General features: G+C 35.4%; 1 long non-coding RNA gene across 2 annotated transcripts in view; it reads left to right on the top strand.

Annotated features, from left to right (window-relative positions):
- LOC129657648 (uncharacterized) overlaps positions 1-17,593 on the top strand; it is a 226,063-nt gene that overhangs the window by 140,619 nt on the left and 67,851 nt on the right. For both annotated transcript variants that reach the window (XR_008716933.1, XR_008716932.1), the window contains exon 2: positions 14,867-14,923. This is a non-coding gene — a long non-coding RNA (uncharacterized LOC129657648). The remainder of the gene's footprint in view (positions 1-14,866; positions 14,924-17,593) is intronic.

Raw genomic sequence — 17,593 nt, 5'->3', positions numbered from 1 at the left:
CTCTGGGAGTTGGTGATGGACAGGGAGGCCTGGCGTGCTGCAGTCCAAGGGGTCGCAAAGAGTCAGACACATGTGAGCTACTGAACTGAACTGATGGGCAACATTGCTTTAGTAATTGACTTACAACAAAAGCAATAGAAGACAAAGTATAAAGTAATAGAAACTTATAAGAAACTTAAAAGATCCATTATGGATTCAGATTTATTCTTTCCTATTATCAGTTAATTTTTATATTATAATAATAATGCTCACATCCAATGTGCTATACCTTGTCTGACTCTTTTCGACCTCATGTACTGTAGCCCGTCAGGCTCCCTTCTCCATGGAATTTTCTAGGCAAGAGTACTAGAGTGGGTTACCATTTGTGATTCCAGGGGATCTTCCCAACCCAGGAATCGAACCTGGGTCTTCTGCATTGGCAGGCAGATTCTTTACCCCTGAACTGCCTGGGGAAGCCCTTATTATATTAAGAATAGTAAAAGTTACATTAAAATTATTTTTTGGCCAAAGAGGAAACTGCATACATTATAGTTAAGAAGTGTGTAATATAGGTAGTGCATCTTACTATCAGAGCATTGCCCTATTCTCCTCAAATTGATACTTTTATGGAGGGTTTCTTATTAGAGGGCCTCAAAAGAAATTATTAATAAGTGGATACCTCACCAGGTTTATGTCTACATTCATGCTGCCTTCTAATTATTTTTATTAAGAGTAGGATTCCATTGGAAGCTTTATTTTGTTGTATTATACCATGTAAACGGTTAGAGACATACTGAAGAGAAAAAACAAAGCTTCTTAGCCCATTTAAACTGCTATAACAAAATACCGCAGACTGCGTTAGGTTATAAAAAAAAAATTTTTTTTCCATAGTTCTAAAGACTGTAAGTCCAAGATCTGGGTACCAGTATGATTGGGCAAGGGCCCTCTTTATGTCATAGATTAAGTACCTTGCAAGGGTCCCACCTCCAGTGCCATCATGTTGAGCATGAGGTCTGCAACATATGGTTTTGGGGGTAATAATTCAGACCATAGCAGTTCCCATCAATTTCTAATAATCCTAGGCCATTTTTATTATTAAAATAATATGACAGTTATTACAAAAAGTGGCTGAAGGCAGTTTGCAATTGGTACCAGCTCTAAAGGATTGTGAGGCAGTTTATAAGCCAAATCTTGTGTTACATGGTTCACTGTCACTCTGGGTTCTTTAAAATCAAAGACCAGTTTAATAACTGCATGTCATTAAGCTTTATTACACTATTCTTCCTCTTCACTGGCTTTGTCCATCTCATAAGGTATAAAATGTATAAATGCATTAATTGATAGTGCTTACTTTCATTATATATCCTAAAGTATTGTAAAGTAGTTTCTTCTATATTCTTTTTTTTAAATTTTTTAAATTTTATTTTATTTTTAAACTTTACAATATTGTATTAGTTTTGCCAAATATCGAAAAGAATTCACCACAGGTATACATGTGTTCCCCATCCTGAACCCTTCTCCCTCCTCCCTCCCCATACCGTCCCTCTGGGCCGTCCCAGTGCATCAGCCCCAAGCATCCAGTATCGTGCATCGAGCCTGGACTGGCAACTCATTTCATACATGATATTATACATGTTTCAATGCCATTCTCACAAATCTTCCCACCCTCTCCCTCTCCAACAGAGTCCGTAAGACTGTTCTCTACATCAGTGTCTCTTTTGCTGTCTCTTATACAGGGTTATTGTTACCATCTTTCTAAATTCCATATATATGTGTTAGTATACTGTATTGGTGTTTTTCTTTCTGGCTTACTTCACTCTGTATAATAGGCTCCAGTTTCATCCACCTCATTAGAACTGATTCAAATGTATTCTTTTTAATGGCTGAGTAATACTCCATTGTGTATATGTACCACTGCTTTCTTATCCATTCATCTGCTGATGGACATCTAGGTTGCTTCCATGTCCTGGCTATTATAAACAGTGCTGCGATGAACATTGGGGTACACGTGTCTCTTTCCCTTCTGGTTTCCTCAGTGTGTATGCCCAGCAGCGGGATTGCTGGATCATAAGGCAGTTCTATTTCCAGTTTTTTAAGGAATCTCCACATTGTTCTCCATAGTGGCTGTACTAGTTTCCATTCCCACCAACAGTGTAAGAGGGTTCCTTTTTCTCCACACCCTCTCCAGCATTTATTGCTTGTAGACTTTTGGATCACATCCATTCTGACTGGCATGAAATGGTACCTCATAGTGGTTTTGATTTGCATTTCTCTGATAATGAGTGATGTTGAGCATCTTTTCATGTGTTTGTTAGCCATCTGTATGTCTTCTTTGGAGAAATGTCTATTTAGTTCTTTGGCCCATTTTTTGATTGGGTCATTTATTTTTCTGGAGTTGAGGTGCAGGAGTTGCTTGTATATTTTTGAGATTAGTTCTTTGTCAGTTGCTTCATTTGCTATTATTTTCTCCCATTCTGAAGGCTGCCTTTTCACCTTGCTAATAGTTTCCTTTGTTGTGCAGAAGCTTTTAAGTTTAATTAGGTCCCATTTGTTTATTTTTGCTTTTATTTCCAATATTCTGGGAGGTGGGTCATAGAGGATCCTGCTGTGATGTATGTCAGAGAGTGTTTTGCCTATGTTCTCCTCCAGGAGTTTTATAGTTTCTGGTCTTACATTTAGATCTTTAATCCATTTTGAGTTTATTTTTGTGTATGGTGTTAGAAATTGTTCTAGTTTCATTCTTTAAAATAAAAGTTGTTTCTCCTAATGGCAACAGTACTTCTTAGGGTTTTTTAAAAATTTTTTTGATAGTGCTTTCTTGCTAAACACAGACCATTATTTTTGTCTTACCCTAAATCATAGTCATTCATTGAGATATTGTTTAACATTCTAGGAGTTATTGTTCATCTGAAAAATCAAACGTGTCTTTCAGAAGGAGATCAACATATTTAGTGTTAAACAATTAGGATATGTCACCCAGTTCTTTTTTTTTTTCATTACTGTGGCTTACTTTGACAATTATTAGCACGAAGACTACCAGTACAAGATTGATTTGGAATAAAAATGAAAAACATGCTCATGTGACTGTAACCTTTCTGTAATGTTAAGTCCAGTCACAAATATCACTTTCTTGACAATGAAGTCATTTTGATTTATCTCTACTTTTGGAGAAACTCAAAATTATGATTACAGTCTTTTATTCTAGAACTTTGTCTCCCTTGTGACAAAGAACCTCTTGTCCTTTCAGTAACGTTCATCATCACATCACAGTGCTAAATAAACAAAACAGAAATGGGTAAGATGTGAGTATATGAATGATTTATTAAGAGTGGAAAATTTGAAACTGCCTACTCATACTAAGAATCTTCCCAAATAAAATTTCTACAAAATGACCTTCACAAAAATATGCTTTTGTAAGATACACACACACACACACACACACACACACACACCCATTGCAATGTCAGTAGAGTAATACACAATTATATGTTTCTGGTGTTGAAGTTGTTGTCACAGCTGGTTATTAAATGAAAAACAGGTATTAATAAATAAGACCTGATGACTAAAGTGACATTTTACAATGTCAGTCCTATATGTACGGTGGGAACTTTATATTTAATTACACGAACTGTCACTGGGAAATAAAATCATTTTTTTAAATGACTTCAATTTGAAATCATGTACAGAAACCCTGTTATAACAAAACTGTGCAAAGCCAGCATAGTCATTTTAAAATCTACTGAAATAAGATATGCTCAAAGGAGAAAATTGGAAATACAAGGATTTTTATATCAATGCCATACCATATAACTAAGCAAAATTTTATCTCAAGCATAAATCTCCAAGGAGGGCAAATACTTTAAAGTGTAGGTCACAAAGCTTATAGTAAACGAGGCAAAGAAAGACAAATTGTAGGAACATCATCCATAATATTACTTTATGTTGCATGCTGAAATATGCATATAAAAACCTGTCTCTTCAGCATCCTCTTCTCTGCTTCACTGGAGGTAGAGGTTAATCCTTATCTTCAGAGAGTTCCACTCAGTTCCCTCATAGCTATCCTTGTGTCCCCATCCCCTGAACCCCCTTGTACATGCGAGATGATAAACTGGAAAACTCAGACATCTCTTCATGCCCCTCCAAGCCAACATCCTTCCCTTAAAATCTTATAAAACCAGCTTATTGTTCAAAGTCATATTGTCTTACTGATGGAAATCACTTTAATAAATGGAGAAAAACCTGCAATGAACAGTTGCTTTAATACATATTCTACAAAAATAATTTTAAATGCAACTTACTTAAAAAGCCACCATCCTCTCCTGACACTTAGGCCCCCACAGTTCTGAGTTTTTCTCTAATGCACTGGCTGCTTTATATTAATACCCAGCTCCTCTCTGAGGTCTTCCCACCTGAGGCAATGCCCTCAAAATATGATTATTCACTCATGTTTTAAATTAAATTCCCATCCCATGCTCAATGCTGGTTATAAGGAGAAAAAGCTGATAAGTCAATTTGTCAGTATTGACATCTGTTCACATAAGTACCTCATTTAGGCCAAATAGTTACGGTTGACTATCAAACACTTATAAGAGGCAATGTCTGACATATTTTGACTGTTAAGAGCTTTCACAGCATATTGTGCAGAACTTACTCCAATTACATAAAGATCATCCTTTGTGAAACATAGATATGCTTACTAAAGTGCCTTGCAGCATTTTCCTGTGCATAGAGCAGGAAATAGTACTTAGTAAACAGTGACTGGTATGCTATTTATATTTTGGTTACTAAAATTATTATTTAATATGTGATCATGACTCTTGATTATGTGTACCCCTACCTGTTCCTAAAATTAAGAGTTATATTTAAAATGTATATACTGGAATGAGTATTGTTGTCCTCACTGCACGACAGACCAATAAATCAAGACATGAGTTGTTGGGACCAGGAATAATGACCTTATTTGGAAAGCTAGCAGATGGAGATTGTGGAATAGTGTACCAAAGAATCATTTTCCCTGAGTTAGGATTCTTTTATCTTAAAAATGGAGGGGACATATGATTGTTGCAGAGTTCGTGGTTCAGGCCAGATCCTGGAGGGGATGTGCTAATTCTTTGTTCTTGCAACTGTTCATTGCAACTGTCCATTGTAAGTCTAGTTAAAATGTTCCTGTAAACCTCCAACAGGACAAATATTCTCTGTTCTGCAACTTTTAAAAATCTCTGTATGAATGGAAAAGTGTTACACCTTAAACAGTCAAGTCTGGGAGGCAGGGCCTTGAGAATGGACTATCACGTATCTTTCAGGCTGTAGGCAACAATCGTTTTAAAGGTGCAGAGCCAGCATGTCTAAGCATAGGCAGCCAAGCACAAAGGTAAGAGCTAAAGGAATAGACCAGTATGGAGTCAGCGTTATTGCTCGGTTAACAATACGTTACTGTTGAAATCAGTAAGATATGATGTTTTAACAGTTATACATGAGAAAAGTAAAATATGACTGAGAATATCTTATCTTGAGTTACTGGCAGAATTCTCAAAGATAAAGAAGGAAGAAATACAATTCTAGGAAGAAAAAAAAATAAACACTAAATTGTAAATGATGGGCAGAGATTTGTAAGGTTTTATGTTGGAGCATTCAAACAATGAAATTCTCCTCCTCACCAACATAAACCCCTCCGTTATGATTCTCACATCCAGGGTTTTATGTTTAAGGGTTCCTCTGTCACTATTCTTTTTTGGTTAATTATTTAGGTCCTCTTCAATTATATCTGAGAACAAAGGACATGAAAGAAGAAGCATTTATTTCTTCAGTTCCCTGGGTCATTCAACTTGAGGGCTAGTCTTCTAAGGCTTCAGTCCATAAAATAAAATACTCAGCAATTTATTTGTACTTCTCTTTAACTCCAGCCACATTTGGCCTTTCTGCTCATTGTGCATAGCAGACACTGCTACCAAAAGCTTTCCCTCTCTTAATAGCTAGAATAAGTTTCTCCACCTTACCCTATTCCTATATCTCTATGATTCCGCTCCATTAAATCTTCTACTCTTGACGTACATGTCTTCCTCACAGATTCCTATATTTAGAGCCCAAATATGATATAAAGTCATAAAAGTGTTGAACAAATGAAAAACTGAATTACTGGGGATGGAGGTGGGAGTAACCTAATAATGCACATAACTATCAAGATAACAAGATAGATTACCATTTGGTCTATCCTAATTTATATTGACCTTTCCACATTTGGGAAAACACATCCCTACCAATATTTTTCTCCCTTTGAGCATTTTTGCAGTAAAGTATCCACAGGTCAAATATTCCTAGTATTGCAAAATTCTTGGCAATGCCTATTCTGTTACAACCTGAGCTTTTGTATATAGGTTATAAGTTTCCCCAGATTTAATTGAACTGTGAGTATCAATGAGATTACAATAACACTGAAGAAAGGAAAATAATTACCAATCAACTATTATATTTTACTCATTGTGCAAAAAAGAGACTGATAATGAACAGTTTTATCCTGAAGGCTGATCATACACTGGAGATTGATGAGGAACTGTAATGGAGGAATATGGTTATTATGTCTTTAAAAACATTAGTCTGATAGCAGAGATTGAATTTTTATAATGTCCAAAAGATAGGAAATTGTAGAGAAGTCATGAATTAAAATAAGATGAATGGAACCTATAAGGAAACAGAAACATATGTATTTAACAGAGAAAGTCAGATCCTATGCCTAATGAAATGTGGGAAGAGAAGAAGAGAGAGTAGCTTTATTGACCTCTAAGAATGACTTGAGAAATGGTAAGCTATAAAATATAAATAAAGGGGAAATGGTTGTTAAGTTTTTCATTTATATTTGGATTAGGTTAAATTTTTATATTAATAGTACTGAAAATGTAGGTCAGACACTCAATAGTGAGGTCTTAGCTGAAGTTATAGATTTGGAAGCATCAGGGTTGAAATGGGAAATATAGATGTGGAGTTTCAAATGAAGAATATGAAAAGAAAGCAGGAAGGACCATGAGAAATGTTTCAGCAATTGAAAGTGAACATAGAAAAATATTTAAAGATCTTGAATATAAACAGACTTTTAAGATGTTTGATGACAGAAGGAAAAGAAATAGATGAAAGTAGAAATATATACTGTGTGGGAGAGGGTACAGTGAATGAATGAACTGGTATATTAACTCTACAGATTATATATTTTATACCTTAGATGTTTCATACATTTTATTTTGTGTGAAAATATATGTATTTCAATAATAATTACCTAATTAATCAATCAATTTTTATATTTTCACATTTATGCTATGTATCTTAGTGCCCAATGTTCATCACAGACTACAATATCTTCAGTTCAGTTCAGTTCAGTTCAGTCGCTCAGTCGTGTCCTGCTTAGTGACTGAACAACAACAATAGTATATATGTCAACTGTGTCATCATTGTTTTAGATATCTGCTTGCAGCCATTATTCACCCATCATGGTTAAGGTCATGAGAAAACTTAGCTAAAATTATCTTTTTTATTTTGTCTTATAATAAACTCATTTAGAAAATTCATCCCATGTATGTTTCAGTTAACTTTGTACAAATTATTATTGTAATAATTATTACTGTAAGTTTTACTCTTAATTAGGATAATCTCACTAATTTATATTGGTGCTTACTACAAGGAAATGGTGAGGTATGTATATATAACTGATAACAAATTCATGACTTCCTTGCAAAAGATTATAAATGTAACAAAAATAAATATACATTTAAGTCTAGTCAGTAGCACTCTAGCACTCTTCATATATGAATCATGTTATATGTTTACTTTGGAAGAAGTGGCATGATCTAATATCTTATTTTGGATGTTTCACACATTGGATGTTAGATATATCATCATTTGCCAATGACTTAAAGTGAACCATATCAAAAGAATTAAAATATCAAGTCAATAAAATTGGAAAAAGAGACTACTTTGTACTATGAAAATAGAAAATAGCGTAATATTCTATATTCTTATTTTATTATGCTATTAATAAAATTCTTCTTGCTGTTACCTTGAAAGTCCTACTTCAAACCAGTCTTCACAAACTGAATTAAAATGATTTATGCATATAGAATATTCCTCTGAATATTATGGCATTTCCATCTTTAATATATTCTACCTAGCTTTAACATTTTGGTTTCCTTTGTTTAATCTTAGCTTACCACAGGAGTTTTATCTATGATTTCTGTGATTGAAATGCTATTATATCAAATAATTTTTTACTTGGTTTTAAATTATGATTTAATCATTATCAGTTATCTAAATTGAACCCTTATCAAGGTTATTTATTATTTCTATATATATTTTTATATGTAATATTTTAGCAATCAGTTATGCCTATTTTATAATTAGAGAACCTGTGTCATTTTAACTGATAACATTTGGCCAGCTTTATACAGATGCAGTATTAAGTGATAATGACCATATATTCACAAATAGATTAGCAGGTGTGCTAACATATGAAAAATGATTGTATATGAATGTTTTCTATACAGAATGACAGTATATTAGCTTAGGTCATGGTTAGAACACTGGTTATAGATTAAATTCCAATAATTATTGGGTTTATATAGTCATATCTACTGCTATAATCAAAGAATATATGACTAGGTAAACTTTACTCATTAGAAATCAGCTTATATATGATTAGAAATTTAGGGGCTTCAAATATAAAAAAAAAATTGTGGAAATTTTTTCAGCCATTTCAGTGACTAAAGTTTATTTTGTAAGAAAAATAAAATGCCATAAAAGTTTATTTTCTATAATGACTTCTTTAAAAGATAAATTTAATACCTAATTCATTCCAAAATCATTTTGGAGCCTGTTTTACTGCTGCCTAGAGCATGTGCTTTGTCTTCCACTTGAGTAATCCAATACAAATTAAGCAATATTAATATACTACTTTGTTACATATTAGGCGTTGGGATGCAACAGTAAATTGAATTAATAAATTTTGAAGCTTGAAGGTTAGCTATAACATTATTTTCAAAAGATGAATCTTAGGCTAAGATGTAAAATTACTGGCCCAAAAAGGAAATAAGAAAAATACTTGAGACTCAAAAAAGTAACCCAGATACAGTTATTAATCTGAAATTCAAAATTTCATAGGAACTGACAATATGGTACAGACAATTAAAAGACGCTTACTCCTTGGAAGGAAAGTTATGATCAACCTAGATAACATATTCAAAAGCAGAGACATTACTTTGCCAACAAAGGTCCGTCTAGTCAAGGCTATGGTTTTTCCTGTGGTCATGTATGGATGTGAGAGTTGGACTGTGAAGAAGGCTGAGCGCTGAAGAATTGTTGCTTTTGAACTGTGGTGTTGGAGAAGACTCTTGAGAGTCCCTTGGACTGCAAGGAGATCCAACCAGTCCATTCTAAAGGAGATCAGCCCTGGGATTTCTTTGGAAGGAATGATGCTAAAGCTGAAACTCCAGTACTTTGGCCACCTCATGTGAAGAGTTGACTCATTGGAAAAGACTCTGATGCTGGGAGGGATTGGGGGCAGGAGAAGGGGACGACAGAGGATGAGATGGCTGGATGGCATCACTGAATCGATGGACGTGAGTCTCAGTGAACTCCGGGAGCTGGTGATGGACAGGGAGGCCTGATGTGCTGCGATTCATGGGGTCGCAAAGAGTGGGACACGACTGAGCAACTAATCTGATCTGATAGGCCACTGAATCTTACCCTGTGGATCTAAAGATATCATATTTTAGATCTTTTGAATAGAGAATCCATTTATTTTCAGAAGAGATTTTTGGCTAGGACTTCAGGTGAAGAGTGAAACAGCTGCAGGGGTAGAAGCATCGCTTCCAGTTACAAGGGTTGAAACCTGAAGCAGGTCCACTCCCCAGCCCATGAGTGGGGCCCTGTGGCCTGATTGAGTCTCAGCCACGCCCCTTAGGAGTGGCAACCATGGCAGTATCTTCTGGCATCCTTCCTGTTAATAGGTGTTAGCAGGTTTAAGACAGATGAGAGTAGAAAATTTTGAAGCTAGGGAGATTTACATCTGATGTACCTTATTGGGCTAGATGGAGAGCTGAATATGCTTTTTCACTGATTGTGTTCTCTTTTAACACCTCTAGATAGGGGGCAGATAGGAGGTAAATTAATTCTTTTCTCAGTGTCAGTGATCATCATAGTTTAAGGTATGTAAGAAGAATCACCAGGATAGTCTATTTAAAAAAACTGAGCCCCCATCCAGGAAATTATAATTGAGCTATTTGATGTGAAGCCTGAGGGTTTGTGTTGAGACCAATGCAAGAGATCAGTGGACCTATATTTGAGAAACAATTCTGCAAAACACACACACACACACACACACACTTGATTGTTGCCCTGCTAAAATGTGTCTTGGTTCAGAAGTAAGTCACAAGCTGCTGGTATTTAAATTTTAAAATCCACAACATTACTGAAAGAAAAAAATATATTATTTTGCAGAATTATTTTCATCTGGTAGAGTAGCTACAATGAGTATATTATTTATAAGCCATATTGGGAAAAATTCAGTATATAAATTAGTGAGGTTGCCACAGTCACTACTACCTCTTTGATATTTCAAAGAAAGAATAAAATACATAGTTCAATAAAGAAAATTTTGAGGCGAGATACCACACCTGGGGTCGCAAAAGAGTTGGACACAGCAACTAAACAACAACAACAAAAGCACACCTCAAAAATATCATAAGCTTTCAGAAGTCTGTAGACTACCTTAGCTCATCTTCAGCAGTTTGCATATGTTCACTGATTTCTATGAAAATATCATTTTGACTTACATGGTCAAAACTTTGCATGAATGTCAATGTGTGGATTAACCCAGGCCTCGAACCCAGGTCTCCCGCATCGCAGGCAGATTCTTTACCATCTGAGCCACCAGAGAAGCCCACCTATAAAGATAGGAAGCTATAGTTTGAATATCTCAGAAGACCATGAAAAGCAAACCTTTTTGGAAAGGAAACTCCAGTTTAAAAAAACCTATGATTTCTCTAAGAATCTGTGAAAGAAACTTTGATCAATTGTGACCAAATAGGAAATGTCTCAACAAAAGAGACAAGGAAATGAAAGACTGAAGGTCCCCGTATATTGTTAGATATAGTCACAAGGGAAAATGGAAATGTTATTCTCATGAGACCCGAGATACGTATTATACGAAAGGGACAGTTACAGTGTAAATGCATTGAAAGAGTACATGCAGGTTGAGAAATAATCATAAGCTATTAGAATGGACTTGTGAGCTTAAAGAAAGCAAGATTTTGTAAACTGAAAGTGCAGAACTCATTCTACAGGAACATGGAAAGGGATGAAGTTACAATTTGGTAGCTAGTGAAAAGAACTCCTCTTTTGAGAAGATTCTCTTTTGAAACTTAGTGCAAAAAGACTTTTGCAATAGGGAGAATGCTTGGAACATTAGATCTAGAAATATTTCAAAATTAAATAGAAAAAAAAGGTTTTTCCTTTGTAGGGAAGTGTAAGCAGGGCTATCAAGAACTTTGTTATGGAGTAGGGCAAGCAGATGGAAGTGAGCAGATGGCATGATAGGGGTGTTTAACAGGAATTTATTCTCTTCTGAAGTCAGTCAGTTATTAGAATATTTTAAGGGTTTAAGGGTTTAAGCATAGAATGCTATGCTTCTTTGTGCTTGCTTAAGCTGAAGAGTGAGCCTATAATGGGGAGAAGAGCCTGACTCCAGTTGAGTCAAGTCAATTCATTGGGTCAATAATGGATAAAAGCAAGCACTTGGTCTTTACATATGCACTGTGTATATATAGATAGATGATAAATTAAAAAGGTAGAAAAATAAAAGACAGCATCTGGACAGTAAGCATAGGTCTGCTTGATTGCAGGTAACTACAAAAAGTAAATTTTTATGACTCTAACTTCTTACCTTTTCTAGGTCACAGGTATCTTAGTGGTATAATGAGGCATAAAATCAGATGGTCTTGATTCTAACTACTCATTGTAGCTACTCTACCAGATGAAAATAGATCTGTTAAATAATATATATTTTTCTTTCAGTCAGAGTCATCCACCCTGTGACTAAATCATGAAGAACGTCACAGAATTAAGACAGCTAAAATCAGGAAAGCAGATGTGGAGGCATTAGAAAGAAGATAGAGGTGGACCCTTCATTATGTTTGTTGTCAGGAACATTGCTGCAGGTACAATCACTTTGTTCTGCAACAAGGTGTTGTTGTTGTTGTTGTTACTCTCCAGAATAGAAATAAAATTTTAGCTTTTTTCCCCAAAGGTGGAGGGGAAAAATGTCAGGAGAAGATAAAAATGAAAAATGGAAGTTAAATAGTCAATCAGTCGTGTCTGACTCCTCGCGACCCGTGGACTGTAGTCTCCCAGGCTCCTCTGTCCATGGGTAGATTCTTTACTGTCTGAGCCCATTCTGCAGATAAATAATTTTTGCCACAACTGTCATTGGAAAATATCCTATTTGCTAAATTATATATTTCACCTTTCCTATGAGAAATTGTGTAAAAATATAATTGTTTTAGTGTTTGAAATGTGATCATGTGAATGCAAGTAAATATTTTTTTCCATTATGTATAAGAGAGAACTAGTGGATAAAATAAATAAGACTGTTTCTGAGCTCTTATAAGAATATGTGTCTTATTAATTTTGCCAAATATCCTATCTTATACTGCATACCCTGACTTCTTTCAAGTGCATTGATATTCTAATTAGCTCTGTAGGATGATTAGGACAATTCTGTGTGAGTGCTAAAGGGCAAGGCTCAGGGCAGACTAAGGACTAAGCAGAATTGGTACAGGCAGAAAATATTTTTTTTTTGAAGAATAAAATATATGCAAGTTGCACATACAAGAACATTTTCAAACATTAGCTTGAAGCTTTTGTGATTTTGTTTTTCTCATTTGATGAAGTAAGTGATTTCCAGCAAAATCGTTGCTCTGCTTCACGTCTTACTGGTAATAGATTATGATGCATATGCAAGTCCACCTACAGCCCTTTGGCCATTACTTCCATTGCATTTGATCACTGTCCAACTTTGCATTTAGTCAGCTTTCTGCCTGATTCTCAGAAAGCTCAGAATGACTTTCATCACAGTGGGTGCACGGAGGTTGCTTATAATCTGTTTAGCAAGAAGAGTTGTGCAGATGCCTTGCTCCCTCTGCCCTCAGGGTCAGGTGTCTTCCTGCGCAGCGATCTGTCTTGGACAGGAGGACTTGAGGGGGAGACCGGCAGACAGTCTGTTCTGTGCCGTGCTCGAGGGCCAGCAGCAGGGTGAGTTCTGTGCTGTGCCCCCAGAGCCAGCAGCAGGGCACTCTGTGTATGGTCCTTTTAAAGATTTAACGATTGGGCTTTAGGTTGAGTCTGAGGGAAAGATTGATTGATTTTAGCATATTGGTGAACCCTCGCTTCAGGCTAGGAATAAAAACCTTACTTCTCAAGTCTGACGTTATTACTTTTCATTTGTTTTTATTGATTAGCTGTCAGGGATAAGATCTTGCCTCTCAAAACAAGGCAGGTGCTGGTGGCGATTTTTCCTTTTTTAAAAAAAAACCGTATGTAGAAAACAACTTATAGAAAATAGAAATAAAGAAGATAAAAATGAAAACAAATGCACATGCCATTTTGGAAATAGTAGTTAGATATAAAATATTGATATATTACAATTTTACTGACTCAGAGATAAATTTAAGAAAAAAATTAATGAGACATACTTTTTACAGGTGAACCACACATATTTATCTAACTTAGGTGCATATATATATATATATACATACGCACACACACACATATGTATAAATATGTGTGTGTTTATATGTGTATGTATTCCTATTATCTCTACTCCATAGCTTGATTTTCTTAGGGAAGGAGTAGGGCGTATTAAACACTTTTATTAAAAGATCATTTTTAACCAGCTTCTTCACAAATAGTCATGAAAAAAGCCAGATAATGACAATGTCTATAAAGGAAGACAGAGCACATTTTATTTTATATTAATCATATGAGTAAAAAAATGAAAACATAAATTGAGAAATACACATAACTGGAAGTAATCGTATAGTATAAATATGGGAAAGAGGAAGGATTTTATTACATTAATGTATTTTTTTGAAAAATGTATGTAAATATGAAATGAAAAACACTGTCCAAAAGTACACTCTACAGTGTACAAAGAATGCTCTTCACAATGATTTCATTAATGAGTTCTGTTTCTTTGTATTTACAATTGCTGGGTTATTGTTGTTATTTTTATATCCAAACAGTGAAATGGAATATGGAGCATCACAAGACTTGGAGATGTGAACTGTGGCTCAAGCAACCACAAGTGATTCTGAATGTTAGGAACTAACTCTCAATGGGGGTTCATGTGGCAAAGCTCTGTTGTGTCTATTGTTGGGAGTTATCCAAATTATCATCCACATAGACTACAGTTTTTACTAAAGTAAAAGTAACATAAATGCACTAATTAGAAGTTCAGTTATATATTTCATCAGTATTAACTGCAGCAATTTTCTCTAATAACAAACGATATTTTTATAAGAAGAATGTTTGATCAATGATGTTAATAATACTGAAAGTCACTTAATCATGTCTGACTCTGTGACCCCATGGACTGTAGCTAGGCTCCTCTGTCCATGAAATTCTATAGGCAGAATACTAGAATGAGTAGCCATTCCCTTTTCCAGGGGATCTTCCCAACCCAGGGATTAAACCCAGGTCTCCTTTGCAGGAAGATTTTTTACCATCTGAACCACCATAAGATTAGCAACAAAAAATGAATGGTTTTTGTTTTTTTTTTTAAGTCCAATGTTGAATTGATTTTATCACTGCTTATGGATTTCCCATGGATTTTTTTTTTTTCCCCCCACAGCTTGGACAAACCGCTTTACCTGACCCACTGTTGGTCCACCACTGGAAAGGATGCATAGTAAGTACTTCACATTGAGTGTAACAATATTTAAGTTTCAAAACACTTAAATGACATTGAAATTAAATTAATTAGAAGTATCTAAGCTGTGTTTGGCAGACATTCAGTTCAACTTGCCGTAAGAAGGAATTTATTAAGATACTATGGGAAAGAAAACTTTTAAGAATCAGGAGAGTTCCAGGTAATTTAGTCTCTAGAACACGAATTATTTTTGCTATGTTTCTTTATATCCCACTTTTACATGGTATGGGAAAACCTGTAGGATCATACTGTTACTGAAAAAGCATATCAGCTGATTGTGGTGAAGGAAAGTACAGCTTTTATTTTAAGGGTCAAGCAGGGAATATGGGCAGCTCACCCCACTCCAGTACTCTTGCCTGGAAAATCCCATGGACGGAGGAGCCTGGTGGGCTACAGTCCATGGGGTCGCTAAGAGTCAGGCACACTGAGCGACTTCACTTTCACTTTTCACTTTCATGCATTGGAGAAGGAAATGGCAACCCACTCCAGTGTTCTTCCCTGGAGAATCCCAGGGACGGCGGAGCCTGGTGGGCTGCCGTCTATGGGGTCGCACAGAGTCGGACACAACTGACGCGATTTAGCAGCAGCAGCAGCAGTGCTCTAAAGACCAAACTCCCCAATGTGTTTCAGAGAAGAGTTTTTAAATGCACGGTAAAGGAGGGAAGTCTCTGGGTGTGTGATCAGCTTATGCACAATTCTCTGATTGGTTGATGGTGACATCACTGGATGGAGTCACAGGTTAACATTATTATGTGCCAGGCAGTCTGGAAACTATGTGTTTAGGATTATCATGCCGTTAACTTCTTCTATCTGGTTCCAGTTTTATTTGTAAAACAACTGAAAACAACTCAGGGTCGTGCATCAGACACTGCTATCTATGTTCTTTAGTGAGGAACTAGAGATTCCGTGACTACTATATGGCAGATTTCCTGTTGAAATTGTTACCAGTCCTCCTATCCCAGCTGCCATGTATTTTGTTTCTAACATGTTAACATTCTTTCAGTCATTAACTCTTGAGCCAGCAATTTGTTTTTAAGCTCAGGGGAGGCCTGGGAACCTAGTTTTTCTACAAACAAAAAGCAGATGGAGGACAAGAGGAGGAGTCTGTCCTGGGAAGGCCACATAGGATTCTGCTTGTTTACATTATTTAGAATTGACATTCTCTATTGTTGCTTTGCTGCCATTCTCTATTGTTGCTTTGCTGCCATTCTCTATTGTGACTGCTATCTTTGAGGTTACATTCCTAACTTCTGACCAAGAAATGAATGGGAACAATTCCTAATTATCTCCAATTAGAAAAACCTAGGAAAGTAATCTTATCAATCTGGCTTTCTTTGAGTATCTATTTCATAACTATGAGTAGATTCAAAAAAGGAATTGAAGATCTTTGCTTGAATATTTATTTTTAAATTATAACACATTATTATTTATATGCATATGTGTTTCCCATTAGCCTTGAAACTCTTTAGAACAGTTGCAGACAACAGTTAGTGTAGGTTCACAACAGTCAAGTAGAACTCTAAGGCTAATAGGAATAGAATATTCTGTGATAACTAATAGTGAGAAGTTAGGGAGAAGAGGAAACTGGTGAGTTGCTGTATTAAACATCTGTAGCTGTATTGAACAAATGAAAAATATGGAGAAGGATATTTAAAGACATGAAATGACCTTTTGCAGTGCTCAGAGACAGATATGTTGGGTGTTGTGAATATGGGCTATAAAGTGTACAAAATGGTGTAAGAGATGTTTCCTGTCTTAGAGGCATTTGGGGAGATAAGAAAAATGTTCAATTATCTAGCAATATAAAGTTTATCTGACTGATTTTAAATGAATGTGTCCATCAAAAAGTATATTATGTTATATTATGATGATTACTATATTTTGCATAAACATTTAAAGGAAGAAAATTGATGGTATACAAGTGTGTCCAGCCACATAGAGGCAAAGGGCTTAGAGTAGGAAATAATCAATCGACAATAACTGGATCTGAATACAGAATGAGATAAGGCCCATTTTCATGTACAAAACATTGAAAATAGATGATCTTGAATAGACTACTCTCATAGGAACAACTTATTTATATTGTAAAGTAGATGAAAGAACTGGAAAGTTATGATGCAGCCAGATTGAAGAGAGTCTTAGAGAATAAGGTATATGTATGGCAATGCAGAGGTAATAAGTATTTCTAACAGAACAATGGAAAAATGAAAGCAATTTAATTAGACTGTAGAGCTCAGGATTGTTAAAAATATAAGAAAATTAAAAAAAACTGAAAATGAGAGAGTGGATGAGATTGCTACTATCTGGGTTTATAATCATGAGAGCACAGAAGAGATGAAGTGCAAAATGAATGGGAAAAGAAACCCACTGGCAGAAGTATATTAACTGAGAACTGATGCTGAAGTAAAGGAACAATAAGCACATATTTCTGAGGATTTTATTCTTAAATCTCTGTGCTATTTTTAAGGAGCCTTTCTAGAATCTCTTCCAACTATTGCAGTATCTTTAGTCAAGCTTAATTGCAAGAAAGGATGAGAAAATTATTGTAACTTGACATTGCCTCGCTGGATATAATTGGAATTCTGTTACAGACTGGAAAAGAAAACATGGGTATACATGGATACAGAAAAGACAATATTACATTTCTAC

This window comes from Bubalus kerabau, chromosome 7 (genome assembly GCF_029407905.1).
Source record: "Bubalus kerabau isolate K-KA32 ecotype Philippines breed swamp buffalo chromosome 7, PCC_UOA_SB_1v2, whole genome shotgun sequence".
Taxonomy (NCBI): domain Eukaryota; kingdom Metazoa; phylum Chordata; class Mammalia; order Artiodactyla; family Bovidae; genus Bubalus; species Bubalus kerabau.
This window is presented reverse-complemented; position numbering and strand designations above follow the sequence as displayed.